The sequence below is a fragment of the Lonchura striata genome, chromosome 12, assembly GCF_050655825.1.
Source record: "Lonchura striata isolate lonStrDom1 chromosome 12, ASM5065582v1, whole genome shotgun sequence".
In the NCBI taxonomy this organism is placed as follows: domain Eukaryota; kingdom Metazoa; phylum Chordata; class Aves; order Passeriformes; family Estrildidae; genus Lonchura; species Lonchura striata.
The window spans coordinates 6,557,326-6,578,350 of record NC_140714.1 but is presented as its reverse complement, the minus strand read 5'-3'; the positions used below and the strand labels follow the sequence as shown (position 1 = coordinate 6,578,350).

Below are 21,025 nucleotides of genomic sequence, written 5' to 3'. Positions count from 1 at the left end.
GCGTCACCCAGCCCCAGCCCCACTCCTCAGCACACAAAGCACAGCTCCCAGCCCGGGCTGCCCGCTTCCAGATGGGGATCATAAACCAAAGGCTTGCACCTGTGTTGTGCAGACATGTACATCCAGAGATTTTGCTGACCACTGTGAAAATAAAGCCTCCAACACACGGATTCAATGAAAATAGGATGGGCAAAGCTCTGCTTGTCGAGCTCAGTAGGAATGTGTTCATGCTGGTTCAGGATGTCACGCATCACTTTTTAGTAGCTGCTCCAGACATGGGATGAGCATTTCTTGCTCCTAACTGATGGCATTACCCTGTCTGCCTCCTGGGAGGGGCTTATCCCTTGTGTGCTGAGCAGCAGGGAAAGGCTGGCTGCAGATGAACCACTGCTCTTTCTTCAGAGGGAAAGCAGCAGCAGTTTAACTCCTTTCTCCCCACTGTCAGAAAACACATTTGCATCTGAATGAGCCCTTCACTGAAAAAGTTACATTTGTCAAAATGGCATTACATTTGTCAAATTGGTAAGTAGCTCATAAACTGAGGCCAAGGACTGTGATGCCTCTGAGCTTTCTGGTACTCACTCTGTCAATTGAATACCCCAGCAGCACATGGCTTCTCTCCCCTGTTTGTGTCTGAGGATTGAGACTAGATTAATTAAAGTGACTACTTTAATCTTGGAGTTTATGAGTGAAAACTGAGCATAAAAAATGGAGAAATATGTTTTTCCCCCTTAAACATTTTCTTAGTATTTCCCAGGAAACTGTCTAAACTGATGACAGCACAATGTCTCTTTTTAGTTCTGGCCTCATCTTCAGTGTTTTCTGTAAATGAAAAAGGGGAGGAAAAGGTTCATATTTGAGAGACTTCAAAACTAAATATGTTACCACATAGCCATGTACAGAAACAGTCACAAGCTTTCATCAGTTTCCCTCTTCTGGAGTATTAATAATCTATCATGGAAGTGTTACTGTCTTTTTACCATCTTATTAGGGAAAAAACCTTGAGCATTTAACTTCTGCACTACATGCTAATTCTTTGACAGTTTGGATTTTTTGTCTGTTTTAAATAGAGAGTATTTGCCCCTCACTCAGGGGAAAAAAATCTTTACCTGGAAATCACCTTCTGTGCAATTACCTGTTAAGACTTCAAATGAAGCAAGGCTTCATTACTTTGAAGAAGATTTTCATGCGAAAATTGCTCTCCTCACAGGGGGCTGCCAACTTTGTTATTAATGGCTATTCCCTCACATTCTTTTCTCTGGACTGTTGCACTATTGCTACTACTGTGGAGCAGTTCCTGCCCAAGGGAGAAGAGCTGGTGGATTTGAGGGGGTGGCTGGGTAGTGGCAGTGAGGAGTCAGGTCATACATTACCCACCAGGTCTACCCAAAAACAATAATTCACAACTTCCACAATGCAATCAAGTGCATTCCTCTCCAGGGTGATTAAAGAAATATTCAATTTGGTGCAACTGAGGTACAAAAGCTCTCTGTATCCTTCCTCTGCCAAGCATAGAAGAATGCCTTGCTTAAAATGATTTGCAAAAACTCCCATATGCCAAAGACATATCATTTACATGGAATCCAGGCAGTAATCACTGATTACACATAATTGTCCCAAAAATGAGGGGCCGGGGGAGTAAATCAGCTTATCAGTGCTCAAGGTTTATTTTACTTCTCCCAAAGGAGGAGAAGCACAGGTTTGCTAGGAATCTTCTTTTGCTCTACTAAAAACTTTTCTGAAATTAAGAATAAAATACAAAATAAAAATTCTTAGTTTTGAATATGTAACTGTATCCAGTTTAGAATCTACAAATAATATAACGTTGATTTAAAGCCCAAATCTCTAGCAATGGTATAAATCACAAACAGGTTTCTTCAAAACACTTCTATCCAACAGGAGAAAATGACATTGTATATACCTTAACAGCAGTTGTGCCCTACCATATTAAAAATCAATTATACTTCACATCATGCAGTCTCAACTTATAGCAGATATTTGTGGTGCTAATTTGAGTTGTCCTGGATAATTAGAGGATCTGTATCTCCATCATCATAAAAAAATTACTTTTGCTAGGATTTGCACAAAGGTGCTACCAGCATTACAGTCATGATGATTTTAATAAAAGCCAGATTGTGTCTAGCTCTAATACTCCAAATCTTTAATGAATTTATCCCACAATACCCACAGAAGAAAATTGAGCACCTTTATGCCCATTTTCAATCAGTGGGGAACTGAAGCTCAGCAGTAACAGGGTTTAGACACTCAGAGACATAAGCACCCTGCTTTTAACACACACATTGCAAAAAACCCTAACACAACCACATGGATGGTGACAGGAAAAAGAGATCAGATCTTTCCTGGAGATTACCTGAGCTTCCATCACCCACAAGCTGGTGTCTGTCTTAAGGCACTGCAATATTTCTAGTGTCAGCCTGGCTTATCAGGGAGGATGCAGAAACACAAGCCTTAAATAAGCTACAGAATGTAGTACTGAGGAAAAATAAGAAAAGTACTAGAGATTTTCCTGCAGCAGGGAAAGGGTTATTTGCTTCAGAAGGGTTATTGTTTCAGAATTGTTTGATGAAATAATAAACAAAATACTGCACTGCTAATAGTTTCTGTAGGCTCATGCTGCCTTGCAATGCAGAGGAGGATGTGTACTCCCTGCCCAGATTGGGCTTCCTGCATGGTTTCAATGTGAAGGAACACACACTCATTTGTCAATGACAAAAAACTAGAAGGCAAATTCTTAGCCTTAGTGCTTTCTCTTAGCAGAAATAGTCCCATCAATGTTTAAGGAGAATCAAATGGTTTTAATGCTTAGACTTCTTTTCTAAATTGAATTAAGAACCTGCACTGAACCAATATTGCAAAGGACAAAGGTCAAGGCTTTCTTTATATAATACAAGGATGTAATGCAATAACCGGCTGCTGGAGGCACGTAAGAGATCAGGGACAAAGCTGCAGACAGGATGTCAGCAGTGCACAGGGAATTAGCCATGCAACTCCCTCTCATTAATTACAGATACACACGTCCCAGCCACCATACATCACCACGAAGGTGTACCCAGCAGTAACTGTGATTCATGCCTTACCATTAACCGTGCAAGGAAAGGTGAAAGAGGATTGTGCTCTTCTGGCACCATCAGGTAACCACAGCTGTGGGTTCTTCCTATGTCCAATCTCAAATGAAACAGCAGCCATGGAAAAACATAGTAAGGTGGAGCTTTCGTAATTTCCTGAAGTGCCATTTTTAGTCACGTTACTATATAAGGAATAAATATTTCCAGACCAATTGTCAGGCAGCAATATAATATTTTGCTACAAAACCCTAACGAATATTAATATTGTTACACCTTGCAAGATCTCTACAAGCATATTCAGTGTCAACACACCTGTCAGAGACAAAAAGATGTAAAAGCTCAGATGGGCCTTGAAAGTTCCATTTCCAAATATTGCTTGTCTTTGTCTGCAAAGTATGTTGCTTGCTTAACGTGAGACACATCCTGCAACTTTACTCCCAGTCAAATACATCTGCAACTTATTGGAGCTCTTCATATATGTTTGAGGTACAAGACTACTTTGTTTTGTGCCAAATATTTTCTTACTATTGCCAAAGGAAAAAAAAAACAACAAAACAACAAAAATCCCCACAGTTTTGGCTACAAAAATGCAGAAAAGGAAAAATATTCAACTTGTTATATCTGCTGTAGATACTGATTACTTCTTAATTTTTTTTCATATGAGCATCACATCCTATTCAAAATCTGACTTTACGGTTTGTGCAGGAGTACCACAAAACCCAAAATCCATCTTAAGGTAACAGAAAGTATGTAAGGCTTTAGTGCCTTATCCTAAGAACCTATTGACATTGGGTTTTGTCCTCATGACATCTGTAACTAATGCAACATTGGAGCCCTTACCAAAGGCTTTAAAATAAAGTTTACCAGCACTAACTGCCAGGCAGCCTTTTCCAAATGTTTTTCATACAGGAGATTTAGAAAAATTCAGGTCTTCATGTAGTCTTTAACTGATGGAAAAGATCTAGCAAAGATTTCTGGCAACCAGGTGTACCCTATTTCTGCTGGCAGAGAGCAATGACTGATGTCCTTCACCTCAAGTGAACTGTACCCTGTAGGCTGGGAAAAAGCCAAGCCAAGAATCTGCTCTTCAGCTGAGCTATTTTACAGGTAAAACCACCAATTATGGCTCATGTTCACCCACAAAGCCTTGAACAAGGCTGTGCTTGAAATGGGAACTCTGAGTACCCCTTGTCATCATCAGTCTCCAGAAAGATAAAGGGCAAATACACATTATTAGCAGGCTTTGCCCAGTTCTCAGGGCAAGAGGGCCCTTGTCTCAGCACATGATCCAATAGCTGCATTACACTGCAGTGCCTTCAGCCACCTACTTCAATTGCAAGGTTTCTTTATTTTTTTTAAAGCAAACCTGGTCTTTTCAGAAAAGACAATATTTTAGCCTTTTTGCTTTATCACTAAGCTGACAACACAACTTCAACTTACCAAATGAACTATAAAGTGTCATTACACTTCAATTATTTCATTGTAGTCACTCCAATAGAGCTGAGAGATGCAAAGGCCTCATAATATAATACAGAAAACAATCAGTGTAAGAGTTCTGAATTTCTCTGTTAAGGATGATAACTTTTTTGCCCTACAATTCAGTTCCTCAAGATGGAACACTGTCAGCTTCCTGAGCTTTTGGCAGCTGAAAATTGAGAATGTGCAGGGGAGGCTGACTAACACCCCATTAGAGCCATCCTTTAATTTCTGTGATCTCCTGGCTTTGCCTCCTTACAACAGTCTCTCTAAGACTAAAGCAACCCTTAATCTTTCACTCTTTGCTCATGTGGCCTAAGTTCTGCAGTATAAAAATACGTCTTATTTGAATCTGTTGAGCATTAAGCAGTTTTTTGTAGAGGTAAAATTCATGAGGCCATGGTTGACTTTTCCAGACCCCTTGAGCTCTGGGCTGTCCCAAGTCCTGCAGTGCATTAACCTATCCTCAAGAAAAGCACACCTCAGCTTAGATAATATAAAAGGCAAAACCTTTCCCAAGGAAGAGAACACACTCTTTTGAGTATGGTTTCCCGAAACAAAACAGAAGGTAAAGCACAGGTTTCCAAAGGTGTTTTGAAAGGTGTTCCAGCCAATTTTACATCTGGTTATGTAAATGTGAGCAATCACACAGATTTTTAAACAAGCAGTCTTTAGTGAGCTTGGTGACCTTGCTGCACACATAAATGCATCCCTCAAGAGGAAAAAAAGTATAATGGCTGGTTTGTGATTGATAGATTTGCTGTGAGTCTGTGCTTAAATAAAAGAGAGGGGGGTGAGGAGAAAGTGAATGTATGGAAACAGTCTCAGAGAAAAGGGGACATAAAAAGTAAAATGAAATGTTGTTTATGGTTGCTCAACACAAGAATAGACAAACTTTTAACATATAACAAAGATTTAAACACAACATGGACAGAGGAAATTATTATTCCAGCTCTACAGAGAATTCCAGTCTCAAAATGCAGCAGCTTAATAAGTGACTGGACATTCCCCAGCTCAATGCCTGTCTTGTGCATTTTGCTGTTTCATGGTGTAGGACTTCTATTTGCAGGATGGGAAGCACAGAGGCTCTTGTGTTTGCTTTGGGCCTCTGGCTGCTATTGTAATACACAATGCCATAAATACTGCTCACATTCTTTCAGCACTACACAGCAATTCTAGAAAGTGAAGAGCAACAATCCAGGCTGAGGGTCCTGTGTATTGTAAGCACCAATGGCCCCTTCCCCCTTCAGCAGCCATTGCAAAGGAAGGAGAAACAGAAGAGGGAGCAGAAGGCAAAGACAGAAGGGAGAAGGGAACAGACAGAATGTCACAATGACCCATCTCCAGAGGAAACTTTCTGCTGCCCCCAGGAACTTAGCTGCTGGAATAGAAGGAAGGTCATGAAAACCAACCAGCAAGCAACCCAAATCCAATTGCATTGAGAAGCACATTCCTGGAGACTAAGGATGGATGCAGCACCACAGAGTAGAAAAGACTGACACTAGCATCTTGCTTAAATGAGCACATCAACTGAACTTTCTTTTTGGTATAATAAAAGAATTAAATGCAATGTGCAAATAATTCAAGAGTTTATTGGCAGGGTGGAGAAAGAACTTCTGCATTCCAGGAGTGTTTTATTACTGCCTGCTTTTGAATTGCAAAGCAGTGAGATCAAGGGTTTTTAGAGTAAGACCATTGTAAGAGGCATTTTTGTTATCCAATGCCTCAGAAGAACAGGGGAGACTCCTGAAACATTTTAGGAACCTGCTGCAAGCAGGCACACAGTTGCTTAGAGGCCATCAGAAATACTATTAACATCTCCCTGTATGTCCAGAAACACAGAGCTCATAGCTGGCTACCCCAAAGCTGTGTTTTCATTCTGCAACTTTTAATTGATGAAGACATGCAACTAAAACTTCTGCAAGTATGAGGTGTGCAATCATACTTCCCCTGAGTCACCATTTCTGAATGAATGTTCGATCTTAGGGAGTGCAAAATCTGTTTCTGAAATCAGATGCATAAATCCCACTCACATTTGGACATCTCAATCTTCAGCATGCGACTCAAAATCATACAAAAATCATTCCTGTGTAGTTATGCTGCACAAAGGGAAGACAGCTGTTCTCAGTGCTGCCATTCTCGGTAGGACATGCTATTCTTTCTAGAACTGTAGATTTTTGAAGCTGTGATAATTTACACTTCTTTAACTCCTTCTCCTAGTTCCTCTGAGATTATTCAGCCATGAATTTAAGTGCAGTAATTGTAGGGACTAGAGAACTGTTCTTTCTCCTGGAGCCCAACTCTCCTTCACATGATTTTACTTCTTCTCTTCCAGCTTCCCACAGTCCTTGTTTGCTTGTGTATATATCCATCCCTCAGACAACTCACCAGTCTCCAAATTTCTTCTAACATGAACAAACTCAATCTATACTCTATTATTCACAAGATTTTTTTGCTGGTACAACATGAAAGTGAAAAGGGGAGTGCTTCTTCACCATGTAAGAGGCTACAACTTAATTTGGCTTGGAGTGGATCTGTCCTTGGACCACTCAATTTTATACAACACTGCTCCCTGTAAAGCAAAGAAACCTCAGGGCTGAGGAGCACATAGGTGAAACGGGGCCACCCAAAGGTCTCTGCCCAGCTTGGGGTGATGGTCCTAACTACTGAGAGACATTCAAATAAACCCCAACAAAAGTACTGCTGACACCCCAGGTTATGTAAAGGGCCAGCTCAGACAGCAGCCTTGCCTCTGTGCTGTCACAGACTCCCTTCCACCCTTCTTACTCCATTTCTCACCAGTGACAGTGGCTCAGGTCTCATAATCAAAGTCCCAAGCTTGTCCTGGTCTCCTCAACACACACTGAGCAGGAATTTGGAGCAGTGTTATTGTTTGGGGTACTTCAGGACGCAATGTTCTCCTCAAGGGGCTTTTGTTTCTCTTAAAAGCATTATATTTAAACAGTGTGATTGAAAATAATACTGCAGTGTAAGAAGGGGCACTCATGACACACCAACATGACTTACTAATTTAAATTCCCAAAAGATCTATCATAGACCCCCTGAAATGGAGGGCATTTAATAACTGAATTTCTTAATGTGGAGGGGCATTCTTGGATCAAACCCCTTCTGATTTTGATACAGCAGAGACTCTCCAGAACATCCTCTCATGACTAAGGTGCTGCATGTCTAAAGTGCAAACCATCAGCTCCCAAAAGCCACAGATTAAGATTGCTGTGAGTGATTGCAGAGACCAGACTGGCATTTCCAGGACAAGGCACGTCACCCAGGGCACAGATGAGATTCTTGAACAAGTTACCACTTCCCCTGGTAGCAAGTAAAGGCAGAGAGACCTGAGTGAGGACACCCACACCAACAAGAGGACAACTTAAGATTTTGGACAGGGTTATTTTCTGCACAGGAATGATGGAACTACTATTCCAGGGTCAAGATGCTCAGCAATCTTCAAGATCCATGCACTTGCTCTGAGCACACAGCATATTTTCCTCCTGCAGGTATCTAGCATTTCACAACATTAAAACAAACCAAGAAAGTCCTTCCTGACTGTCTTGTAACTGAAGATTTTTTAATAACTAATACACTGCAAAACACTGCTGCACAGCCACTCTCTTAAATATTAATGTATTCCAACATTTAGTTGGGGACAGTATAATATCATCATTGAGATTCTGGCCCAGAAATCATCACAATGAGAGAGGAAGCCACAATCTCCCATACTGAGCCTTCCTCCTTTAATAATTATTAACACAACTGATGCTCTCAGACACTCAACTTTTCTGTGTCAATTTGCTCCTCAACTTGGATTTTTTTTCTTAACCATAAGGTCTTACTGTATTTTGGGGTTGTTCTAGGCCAGAGGGATCAGTTGGACAAGCACAGAAAAACAGAGACTGTGGTCTGGATAACAGACATGCAAGAGAAAATCTGATTAATCTGGAGGCTAGAATGACTGAAATTTAGCCCATGAGAAATTTGGAATAAAATTATCATCATTCTGTTTTGGAGAGAAGACCAGAAATTAGAGCATTCTTTACAGACAGGAAATGAGAAAGAAAACCCATCAAAACAATATGAAGTTTTTCCAAATTAGACAGCAGCTGAGATTCCCATTTTTCGGTCCCTTGAGCTGCCAGGCACTCACTTTTTCTTTCCAGTAACCCGAGAGGGAGCCAGGTGTCCCCAAGCCTGTTCCCAGGCTGTCAGAAGGGCGCAGCAGAGGTTGCCAAACTGCTGGCTTCTCCAAATGGAAACCATGGAGCTGGGCACCCTCAGCCCAGGCAGCTGCTGGGACACATCTATCCCAAACCTGCAGGTAGCAGAGCCAGGAACAGCCTGAATGGCTGAGCCAGCAGGCCCTGGAAACCCAGACTGCCTGAGAGCTTGCCAAGCAGCTTGCCAGCAAGCAGGCAAAGGGCCAGTGCTTCAGCACAAGTCAGTAGGAACCTCCTCTCTGCTTTGCTATCAGCTAGTCACTTCTCCTGAAGGGAATGCTTGTCATTCCTGCTGGGAAGCTGCATGTGTGGTCCTCCACCCCACTTCCTACCAGCCCTCGCATGTGGACACAGCAGCGCAAATTGTGTCACACTTGACACTTATTTCCTCTCCCCTTCCAAACACAATCCACTCTTCCTGCCCTTCCTGAAGCTGCTTTGCCTCCATCCTGAGACAGCACATAATTTTACTAAGGACATTTTATAATAGATAGCTTTCCAGTTCCTCTATGACCATTTACTGCTGTGGGATGCTTTATGCCCACGCATCCTCAGCCAAAACGCTTTGGTAAAAGCTAAACACTCTAGAAGAGTTTTATAAGATCTGTGATCCCAAGTGAGTCTTTAAATAGATTTTATTGATTAGTTTTGGCTACGTGTGAACAAAAAATTGAGGATCTATCCTGCAGCTTTAACTTAGGCCGTTCACATATTACAGAGTGACTTTTGTCCCAGTCAGAATTAGGCCTTCAGTCCTAAAGCAAACAACAACAAACTCCAATGACACATTGAGTGGACTCAATGTCCACTTTGCATGACAGACTTGCATGAAGAATGAGCTAGGCTAAACCCCAACCTTACATCTTCTCTTAGAAGGCCTGTGCACATTCCCACTCACTTTTGGAGCTCTGTTCCTACCTGCTTCCTAGAAACCCAGAAGAGACAAGAAAACATGACAGCTTTCACTGTTTTTTTTTAATGAGATATCCTGCTTGTCTTTTTTTTTTTTTTCCCTTTCCCTACTTTTAAAGTCACAATCAGTTTTCTTTCTTTTAGATTTCTCTAATCTTTTCCTTCTGGTGTGTCCATTTTAGCCAGCCTCCCCTCTTCCCTCTAGTACCCAAGCCTGCTCTCTTTGTCAGGGAAGTCGCAGGGAGTTCAGGTTTTCCCCTCTCCATTTCTCTTTGGACCTGACACTGCTCCTGACCCCTGGCTCAGCCTTTGCTTTGAAGTGCTTTTTCTGCTCTCTGCTTTCCCACTGGATTGTGTTAACCCTCCTCCTTTCCCCGCTCCATCAGTTGGCTTCAATAAGCGAGAGCAGCTCACTGGAACCTCCTCTTTTGTGTTATCAGCACGCTTTCACTTCTCATAAAACCCTACCCACCTTCCACATAAAACAGTTTGGCAAAAAATGATGGCTTCCAAGGCCTGGGAAGACTGCTAAATTCCACGTGGGAGCACCGCTGGCTGTCCCAGACAGCCTGTCAAATAGATCTTGTGTTTGACCTAGGCAACTTCACAGCAGTGTCTAAAAACCAGCAGCCACCTTCTTCCCCCTCCCCAGGACCACAGCATTCAAGTGTCTTTTTTGCCATGTGCTGCAAACAACATTATCCTTGTGGAGCTCTGCAACTTTGCTCCTGCTCTACTGCAATTTTAATGGAAAACAAGCCCACAAATTTGGTTTAAGTACAAATGACTGATTTGATTCTCTTTGGTGCTACAGCTCCTAACTGATGGATGTTCAGGTCAAAGCAAGAAATGGCATCAGCACAAAGAACGGCTCAGCCCTTACTCATTACAGACTCCTGTAAGTTTCCAGATCTATAAATATTCACGTTATTCCCCACAGAGGAGAAGAAAGAGGATGATTTGTATCCTTCTAGCTTGTTCTGTTAACACATTCCCATTTTTCAGTGTTTTCCAGTTGGATAAATACCATGACGAACAGGAAACCCTTGTGAGACGAAATACATTTTAACATAAATTGCATTGGTGTGTAGTTTATAAATATTTGCAATGGAATGTGGAAAATATCTCTATTGATCACATTAATGTATTCTGAATATAGAGGACCAGTCTTCTTTTTAAGACATGAATAGAATTTCCACTATAGAAAAAAAACCTGCAGAGTTTGTATGTGCTATATAAACACATAGACAAAAATGCTTTAAAGTAGAAAATGCTATTTTAATTCTAATGGTAAAGCTTGATTTATTTTCTATACCTCTTTTGCCAGAAAGTTAAGCATCTCATAAAAATATGAGTCATATTGCCTAAGGATCAAAACCAGAGAAAACTCAAAGCTTGCTAAAATGTTATAACCTCTTAACCACTCCATTAGTGAGAGCTGGTGATAACATTTAAATAAGAAAGTAAAACCATTATTTTGCTCAAAAATTGCATTACAAAGATAAACAAGATATTATAAGAGCTTGGGAATACCATGGTTAACACAGCAGGCTGAAGGACTTCTACAAATCTCTCTTCCACTCTCCTAAGTATTTTTCATTATTTCTTACTAGATTATTAATTATTTTTTGAAAGGATTATTGTAGTTGCAAATTCCCAGTCGGGCTTCTTCACTCACCACTTGGGAATTCTCAAAGGAACACCTTTCCACACATGAATGTGATCCACATGTGCATGTGGCTTTGTGCAGGTGGGAGCAGCACGAGGACACTGAGCCACAGAGTTCCAGCACAACTCCGGGCTGATCCCCTCCCTGACATCTCAGCACAGCTAATTCCTCTGTGCCACACTGGCACAGCTGTACCAGCAGTAATAACCTTTCCCTCCTCCCCCCTTTTTTTACCCTGAGCATTTTAAGGTAAGCACTACCTGCGAGCCTTCAAACCCCTTTCATCCAACACAAAGCTTCTTACAGCTGCTCATTTTCCAGTTTCCATCAGCATCATGCAATTAAAGGATCTCTGCCATGAATCATTAAAACCCCTCCCCGTGATGCTGTTCAAAACATAAACCAGCCAAGAAAAGACATTGGGACTGATGCATGTGGAGTTCATAGCCCCTCACTTCACAGCTACCAGCCTTCTTGGATGCAGTGACTTCTCATCTTTAAAATAATAATAGTAATAAATAATAATAATAATAGAAGTAGTACTAATTATATACATTGAGTGCCCATTTAGCTGGCAAGTAGCTTAATCAAATGGAAATAGGGTGGTAATAACCTACTGGGATGTCCCCAGAGTCCCTGTGAAAATCAGGGTGACCAAGGTCACTGGTGTGTCTTTCCACACATTGCCAGAGCTGATCATCTGCTCGAGGGCAGCAGGAGCCCTGGGCAGCCCACAGCAAAGCCTCCTCCTCCTTCCAGGTATCTCAAGGATTTAGGAAGGTGAGTGCTCATGGTTATGGAGCTGGCTAACAGCCATCACTCATTTGACACTGGCCATTAAGCAACCTGGAGGCAACCAGCATGGATCTTGAGCTGCTGCACATGTTTATCTTGCCTGGGGGAAAACAAGGTAGGGGAAGTGCTGGCAGAACCCATGTCTTGACTCTGTACATAAATATCCTCCCTCCTCCCACTTCCCATTCCAGATTCTTGCATTCATTTCATTACACCCTTGGTGTCTCAGCTGTGTAGAAAACATCAGCATCTTTCCCCCACAGCCCACGAGGCAGGGAGGAGCAGCTGTGTCCTCACTGGTGAGTTCAGGGCAGCAGATGAAGGCAGAAAACCTGCAGCCCCACCAAACCCAAAGGGATCTGTGACAGGTCTGTACTCTGAGCCCTTCCACCACAGCATGAGAGAAATGGCTTTCAAGAACAATGATTGTGTACATTCCGTACCATGTTAAAAAGGGAAAATAGCAACAGGGACAAGGAAAGCTTGGGTTGTGAAGGATGTTCCAGCAGAGGTGATTAATGGTGTTGAAAGAAACCCCCCTTGTTTCAAATTTCTTTCCAATTAGCCACGAACCTACTCCCTCCTTTTCCCTCTTGTTCTATTTCCACCCCTTTTTTTCCTATACCTGTGTTTGATTTAGAATCAAGGTTCATGATTTTTGTTATGACAGCAGAAATAAAGGATCTGTGTACTGTATGCATGGGATTTAAAGCATTGCCTTTGATGGCTCATTAGCTGCATGTGGCTACATGCAACACTGCTCGACTGAGATATATTGCCCAGAATTATTTCAAAGGCATTAAATTGAATGCTTGCCCTTTTCACCATGGTATTTAAATGGTACTTTGTATGCCAAGCTTCAAAAAAGAGTACAGGAAACACAGATGCACTGCTGCTGGAGCGTGTATTGACTTTGTTAATGTGTTAAACATTTATTAGAATTTTTTAAACAAGATAGTGCAAACCCAGTTGTTACTACAACTAACTTTCTCTGCTACAAGAGAAAAAGGAGATCTTTTTTCTTAACTAACAAACAGCTCTCAGAAATAGTGAACAATATCTCATTTGTTCAGCAAGACTCAAAGATGAGAAGAGTCTCAGGCTGGAAAGAAGAGATATGCATGTTTCTGTGCTGACTGAGTAAGACAAACCAGACAAAGTTTCTTCTACAGTAAAGAGGGGAACAAACCCCAGAGCTGAGCCAAAGGTCAGGAGGCACAGAGCTCTCCAGGCACAGCCCCAACCAGCTACTCCTGGTGGAAGGCTGCTTGAGGACCCTCTGGAGAAGCAGCTCTGAGCTCTCAGCTTACAGCCTGGCAGGGACAGCCAGGGATGAGAACTTGCCTCTGGTGCACAAAACCAAACCCCCCAAAACAGTCTGCACTTATTTACTGCTGCTCTACAACTTCTGTTAAAAAAGAGTTCTCTGTATTCTCATTTCCCCCCCATTTGCCTTGTCCCTGCAGATTCAGGGATGCTACTGGTAAAATACAAAGTGGACTTTATCCAGTTTACAACCAAACTTTAAGTCTGAAATAAAGCAAACCTAAATCAGTTTCCTTGAACTCACAGTGGGGATATCCCTCTGCCCATCTCCCCTTGCCTACAAGGGTCACACCAGTGCAGTCATGCAGGGCAGCTGCCCAACACTCTGCCCATGCACTTCTCCCCTTCTCTTTCCTGGCAGCATCCCTGTGCCACAAACACATCCAAATGTCAACATTTCACACAAGAGGAGATACATGACTCAGCTCCTTGCACGATTCTATGTGTGGCCACAATTGCCTGGAGCTGGTGGTTCTGTTGGAGCCTGGAGGACAGCAGGCATTACCAGAATTTGCATCGGGATTTGAAATTTAACACCTTTTGGGAAACACAGGCAATTACCTAGAACTGTGTTCCCATGCAGCAATGGCCAGGAGCCTGCAGCAGGATTACACCAGAGTTCAGCTTCAGCTGGGAGCCACGTTTTACTGCCTTAATCACAGGACTTCTGAGTATCCACTGTCACAAAGAGATGCAAGAGGCAGAAGAATTTGCATTTTTGAGCCCATCTGAGAGCTTGTCATTGTGTTTTAATTCCTCAAATAAAACAGCATTAACAAAGACACTGAATTCCTTCATGTGCTTGAAAATATATGTGCACACAGAGATCCTCTCCACTTCTGCCTTGCCTACCAAAGGAAGTGCAAAGGAGCAAATCTGTTCAAACACATGGGCTGCATCTGGCCTGAGGTCTCTGGGGGGCTGTGCAGTGGGGACAGCACAGGGAGGCAGAGGAAACATTGCCCAAAGTGCTCTTTCTGGCCCAATTCCAGCACATAAATAATTTAATTGAGAATGCTGCATTACCCTTAGTCACTGTTTAGCAACAGTTATCTTGGTTATTGAGTAACTAGAAAGAGTTTTTTACAATAAAATTATTTCTTTCACATATGAGGGCCTGGAAAGGGACCTTACATTGATCAGGAAGCCACTGACCAGCTTGCCACAAATGTACAGACCTGAGGCTGGCCCCACGTGGATGAAGCTTGGTTTGGATTTTCTGTGGAGATTCAAGATAACATACCCAAATTTCCAGGTACCCAAATATCATAGCATAGGTATTTCCATAACCACTTCCACCTTAACCATGGGATGTTTTGACTCCAACACCACTTTCAGGTACATCCTGTGGTATGGAATGGCCATGCAGAATTTTCCCAAGATCCACTGTTTTCTGCATTTAAGCAAAACTTCAGCTTCAAACACACAGGATGTGAAGCCCTGCTTTTACACGATTTCATGGCATGTTGAGGAATGAAGTACTGGTGTTTGAGGCAAGTGATTTACTGACATGGGGTTATCCAGAGGTTTAATTTGTCATGCATCTCACTCACATGCTTTGTTTCCCTCTTCACTCTGTATTTCTCAGAGGCAGCATGCTGCACACTGCTGGCAGTGAAAGGGCCTCCCTTCACACAGCAGCAATTAATTTTTCTCAGCTTCTCTCCAGTCAGATATCAATGATTCCTCAGGATCTGCAAAGCCTCTTTAAGACCCTGTCAGAAACATGGAAGCCTTCTTTTTCCTACTGCTCACTTAAACACAGCCTCTGCATTCAGATTACCTAGGCTGATAAATCTCATTCCTTCCCTCTTGATAAAATATTGGGCATCAAAGCCTCTTAATCCAACAACTGGCCAGCCACAGTTCCATTCATCTGCTGGCAAGGATACAGAGTAGGCTTAAAGTGATGTCTGATCATCAGTGCCTTTACTTTTGGACATTAGATTATTGCAGTGCTTACAGACTGAGTCTGGTCCTGCATCTTGCACTAGGCACCGCAGCTGGGAGTGGAAGAAGGGACACCCAACAGATTTTCAGCTGAAGCAAGACCTCCAAAGGGTTTTGTTTTCAAAGCAAATTAACTTTAAAGCACTTTGTCCAACCCTGGATTCTTCTAGGGCTGTGCAAACACTTGACTGCATGGAGATGGATTTTATCATAGCAACATCCAAGAGAAGAGTCAGTTCTGGCATTTCCATGTTCAGTCTCACTTGCATCATGGAGTCTCCATCCATGGTGACAGCCATCACACATCCTCTGCCCTGGTCATCTTACACTGACTCTGTCACAAATACTAGTCATCAGAGAGGGGCGATTTTAAAAAGAGTTAAAATTCCCAAAAGCAAGTCTTTTGTTCAGGGATGTTATTGAATCACATCCTTCAAATAGACAGAAGCTCCAGTTATTGCCCTTAAAAGTTATTTCTGATTATGCAGAGCCTCCTATCTCCCACCACAGCTATAGGAGAGGCACTGGCAGGTTGGAAATCCACAGAGAACAACTGCAGGCAGAAAGGACTGCTTATTTATTTTACAAGGATATGGTAGCAGTTAGGACAAGCTATCACGTTGGAAATATGCAGTTGCATGCAGTAATGTGGACCATAAAAAGAGATTAATTAGTGATGCAAACCTAAAGAGGATTAATTAAAGTACACTAAACCAGGCATCATTTCCTCCACAACCTGCTTGATTTTAATCTGATTTGCTCTATAAAGGTGTTTTTCTTTGGGTTTATTGTTTGCCCTTTTGTGTCCTCCTCCAAAAGATAGCTTCACACAACTGCCCAAGAAGCACTGCTTACACCTGCAAGGACAGGGCTCTTTGTGGCAATATTTATTTAAAAGGGGAAAATAACTGTGTACTTATTGATTTTGGGAGAAGCTTTCAGAACACACCGGGGGATTAGCACTCAGCTCATCCTAACTCATGTTCATTGCCTGAACTCATGTAGCTCCTTCAATTAACCTGCAAAAGTAATGTAATGATGTGTTTGATGAATCTCAAAAATAAACTCTGGGCACTTGTGACGTGCTCAGGCAAGATTATGGCAGCAGAACACACACAGGGGATGGCAGTGGCCAAACTGAAGAGGAAACCTCTACAGAGCCAAGCATCCTTTGCCCATTTACCTGTGATGATTATGGTAATATCACAGTTACACTTTGAATTTCCAGCCGAGATGCAGAGTTGGCATGTTAAATATCATAAAGATAGGGATAACCCAAGCCTGCCTGGCTTCCAGAGTGCCTGCTGCATTCTAGAGAAGAGGACACTAATGGGAAAAAGCCACCCCTTCCTTTCAACCCCAGAGGCCCATGGCTGGGGAAGAGAAGGATGAAACCTGCCCTGTGGCCTTCAGACAGGACTTTGCTCTCAACCAACACAAGCTGAAACAGAGCCCAAGGTGAACAAGGGAATCTGAAGATGAGGGGAAAAATAAGAATTACTCTGGAGCTGCAGCCTGCAAATCTGGGTATGCACCATGTCTCTCAGATGTAGGGCATGTCTTCCATGCCATTGTCACTCCCGGTGCTCTTCTCACCTGTATCAATTATCTCAGGATGCCTTTTGTCTTGTATGGCCACTGGCCATTCTCTGGACAGAAAGGTGGTGAAATTGGTTCCACACTTTTTATTAGAGAGAAACTTTCTCAGTATTCATCTGTACTTCATAACCCGTGGCTCTCTGCCACGGATTTGTGACAAGCATAGAAGCAGCTCTTCCCTACAGTTTAGCTTCTTTAATGTGAAATAGGGATACAACAGTCCACCTCAGTTCCAAATCCAGCCAGAACACTTTTCTTTCAAAAGCAGTAAAGCAATGTTAAGCCATTCCCTTGGGGCAGTGGAAATATGAAATACAGCAGAGTCTCCTGCTTTAAAGTAGACTTTGTTTTTTGGTTGGTCTTTTTATGTTTGGTTTGTTGTTGTTTTTTTTTTTTTTTTACTGTGAGTGGTATGACATATACCAGCCACCATTATAAACCAATAAAAGGAAAACTCAATTTTCTGTCACAATGAAGATGACTAATAAAATTTTAAACCTGGACAACACCCATACAGTTCTATAAAATCTGAGCAGAATGATAAAGCTCCCTTTAAAAGCACACAGACCCTCATAGAGGGAGTTCTATAGGCATATAAATTATCCAGCTTTACTGTAGAAGGAGTATGCTGCACATCATGACACACTCTTCAACATTGCCTGAACTGCTCCTCTTAACAGGTATGGGGCTGCTCTTCAGTGGCACTGTTTTTTTGGCAATAGCAACACAAAAATTTCAGTATAGACTGCATCACATCAAGAGAATACTAACAGTTAACTAAATTAGAGCAAATATTACTCTGTATTGTGCAGAAGCCTGCAGGGCTCAGCCAAAACCACAATCATCTTTGAAAAGAGAGAAGGGATCTCTGCCCTGCAGTCTCAGCAGAGAAGACAGAGATGAAGATGGGAGAAATGTTGCTTGTGCAGAAACAAAACAAGAACTGTTTGCAAGTGCCAGGAGTCCTGTGCATCCCCTCTGGGATTCTTGTGTGTGGATGGGTGCAAGTCCTAGGAGCAAATTAGCTGGAGAAGGAAACCAGAGATAGAGATGAGGAGGAAGGGCAGGGGTGTGGAAGGGTCATACCTGGGCAGAACAGCTAAGTGTGCTTGACATTTGCCTGCAGAGAGAAGCAACTGTACCACACAAAGTCTGTCAGAACCCAGCCTGGCACCAAACATATCTGGAGGTGCTGCAGAGCAGGAGAGGGGCTGCCTCTTGCTGGCACAGGCACAGGAGGATGGTGGGAACAAACTTTGGGTGGTAAAACAGCAAATCAACTTCCTGCAGTAGACTTGAAGTGGCGTGAAAAAAACCCTAAAAGCCAGATTTCAAGTCCTTTGCCTTGGGAGAGGAAGAAAGGGAGGTGGTTGCATATGCAAGGTGCTGCCAGTTCATGGGCAGCAGAAGGTGGAGAGCCCTGGGGAGCCCCCCAGCACTGAGGGTGGGCAGGGGGACACAGCTGCTCACCCTGGAGCACACTCAGCAGTGTGAGCAGCAGCTCCTGAGCCCTATGGAAAGCTCTGTCCTGACTGTGCCTACATATCAGACATATTTTATTGCCACTACTCAGAGAAAAAGAGCCCAAATGCTTTCAAACACTGATAAGAGGTTTCTGTGAGTCATGCCAAGGAGGCAAAAATTTTACCATGTTTTGCTTCATCTGTCTGGAAATGTGGAAACACAAACCAGAAAAGGAAGGCCTCTGGGAGTATTTGAATTAGAGCCCAAGGATTTGATTAAGGAAAACTATTTAACATGCTTAAAAAGCTTTGCTGCATTAAGACTGAAATCAAGCAAGGTACAGATGTAAAGTAATTAGGGAAAGGATTAAAGGGTCAGATTCTTTTGTCATTTAGAAAAAAGGATGCACAGAGTTTACCATTTTGTAAAGCATGCAGAAGGTAGAAGCCATTAGCATGGGCAATCCAAGGATTTCTCTTCCCAGTTTTCCTCTTCCCTGCTCCATGAAGTTTTTGGGTCTTTCCTCTACTGGATACTCAAAGGTTCACTCCAGAGTATGAGACACACAAATTAGTATAAGGCACACACATTTGCCTTACAGCAACAGCAACATTTACTCCAGGGGATATTTTACAGTATTATGCAATGGTTATACTGAAATAATCTGAGCCTTTTTTTTTTTTTAACCCACTTTTAATTCCACTGCAGTTGGAAATAAAGGAAATAAAACTACAAGAAACTAGAAAATTACTTCACATAGCAAAGGCAAGACCATAAATAAGGGTAGGCCATTCTTTAACTTGTAATCTTTCCATTGCTAACTAAACAGTTCTTTTTCTGGTGATGACAAAATCTTGACAGAAGTCAGTACTTTGGTCGTTTTTGGACATTGGCAGCATGACAAGAACCTGTGAAAAGGGTCAGTCTGGCTTTCAGGACAGCAAGAGGCTGGAAGCAGCACTGAGCAGGTCTTCAGCCAAGCCTTGGACTGGCACAAGCAGCATTTTCTGCCTGCTGACATTACTCAAGTGCTGTTTATCTGCTTGAACTCATATTGGCTCATGCTGCTCCTGCAATAAGAAAGCAAAACTGCATCATTGACAGGATGCTGATCCATTTGGAATGACAATAGACCAGAGAATAATGAAATCTGGGAAGTTCTGAAATTCTTATCTTCCATGTATCAAGTAAGCCAGAACCATAACTCCTTAATACTAACTCCTACCTAATGTCATCTTTTCTTGCCAGGGAAGATTAAAAAAAAAAAAAAAAAAAAAGGTAAATTCAAGGATTTATGATATAAGTTACTACTGAAATATTCACATTCACTTATTTTACATCTCTAGGCATTGAATTTTCAGAAATAGGCCTGGTATTGGATAAAACTAAAATTAATGATGGAAAAATATTCAAGAACAAAGGCAAGAGGGTATCACTTGCATCATAAATAGATTTTCAAGGGGGAGACTTAATCAGAGAAGCAAAGTAGGACAGAAGAACACACAGAAACCACTTCTACAAATACACAAGGATGAAGAAAAGCATGTGGTTTGCTGAACTTAACTCCCCTTGGCACAGCTGCAAGCCACAAATGTGAGGTGATAGGATGATGCAAAAATTGCCTAATTTAAAGATTCTCCTGAAAGTGATCCATGCCACTACTGAGACAGATTGTGGTTGTACACCCAGCTCTGTCAGTACCAGAGGGATGTCAACAGCCAGGTCATTCAAGCCAATACTCTCACAGAGAACTCTCACATGTAGGGATGAAGCAAGCAGTCAAAAGTAGCAGCAACCACTGGTGAAAGATTGTAAGTGAAGAATCAATAAAAGCCCCTTTTATAGATTTGTACATAATTAGGGAGAAAAGGAAAATAAGATACCAAGACTGCTGGTAACTTAAAAACTGAAGAGTCAGTGTTTATTTTATCTGCGGCTGTGACTCTAGAGTATCATAAAGAAAAATCCTGCTGAGAATTCAAAATATGCCTTCACAACAGAACAAAAAAACACAAAAATGCATGACTGATGTAAAGTATTTGCAAGCAAAAAGACAAAATGCAAACCTCCCAGATCGGGAAGAACATTGCCCCCCCCCGGAACCTCCTCCTGAGAAGAGCTATTAGTTATAGCTCTCATGAAGTCCTTACAATTTCCCAGTGTATGTATGAATGAAAATAGGTCCAGAGGGTGCAGGAACAAGCATGCCAGCCCCAGTGATGCCACTGGCTGCCAGGGTGCAGATGACATGTGTGTGCCATTCTCACTGCCTGCCTCGGGAAGGCTGGTATTGTATGGGAACAAGAATTCCCAGCGTGGGCTCCAAGGGCAGCATCCAGGAGCTGTGTCTTTCCTTTACTGCCCAGGACAAAGTATTCTTGGTAAGGCATGACTGGAACAGGAGGAAATTTCAATCAAAGCATGGGAAAGAAGAACTGTGCTGTGCTGGGAGGCTGGGATGCATCGAATGGAAAAGGCAGGGGAATAACGAGCAGCTAAAACAGCAGAAACAAGAG

The 21,025-nt window shown here is 42.3% G+C and overlaps 1 long non-coding RNA gene across 1 annotated transcript in view; it reads right to left on the bottom strand.

The window, feature by feature from the left end:
* LOC110482230 (uncharacterized) overlaps positions 1–21,025 on the bottom strand; it is a 177,546-nt gene that overhangs the window by 122,043 nt on the left and 34,478 nt on the right. Inside the window, exon 4 of the long non-coding RNA XR_014958051.1 lies at positions 3,099–19,579. This is a non-coding gene — a long non-coding RNA (uncharacterized LOC110482230). The remainder of the gene's footprint in view (positions 1–3,098; positions 19,580–21,025) is intronic.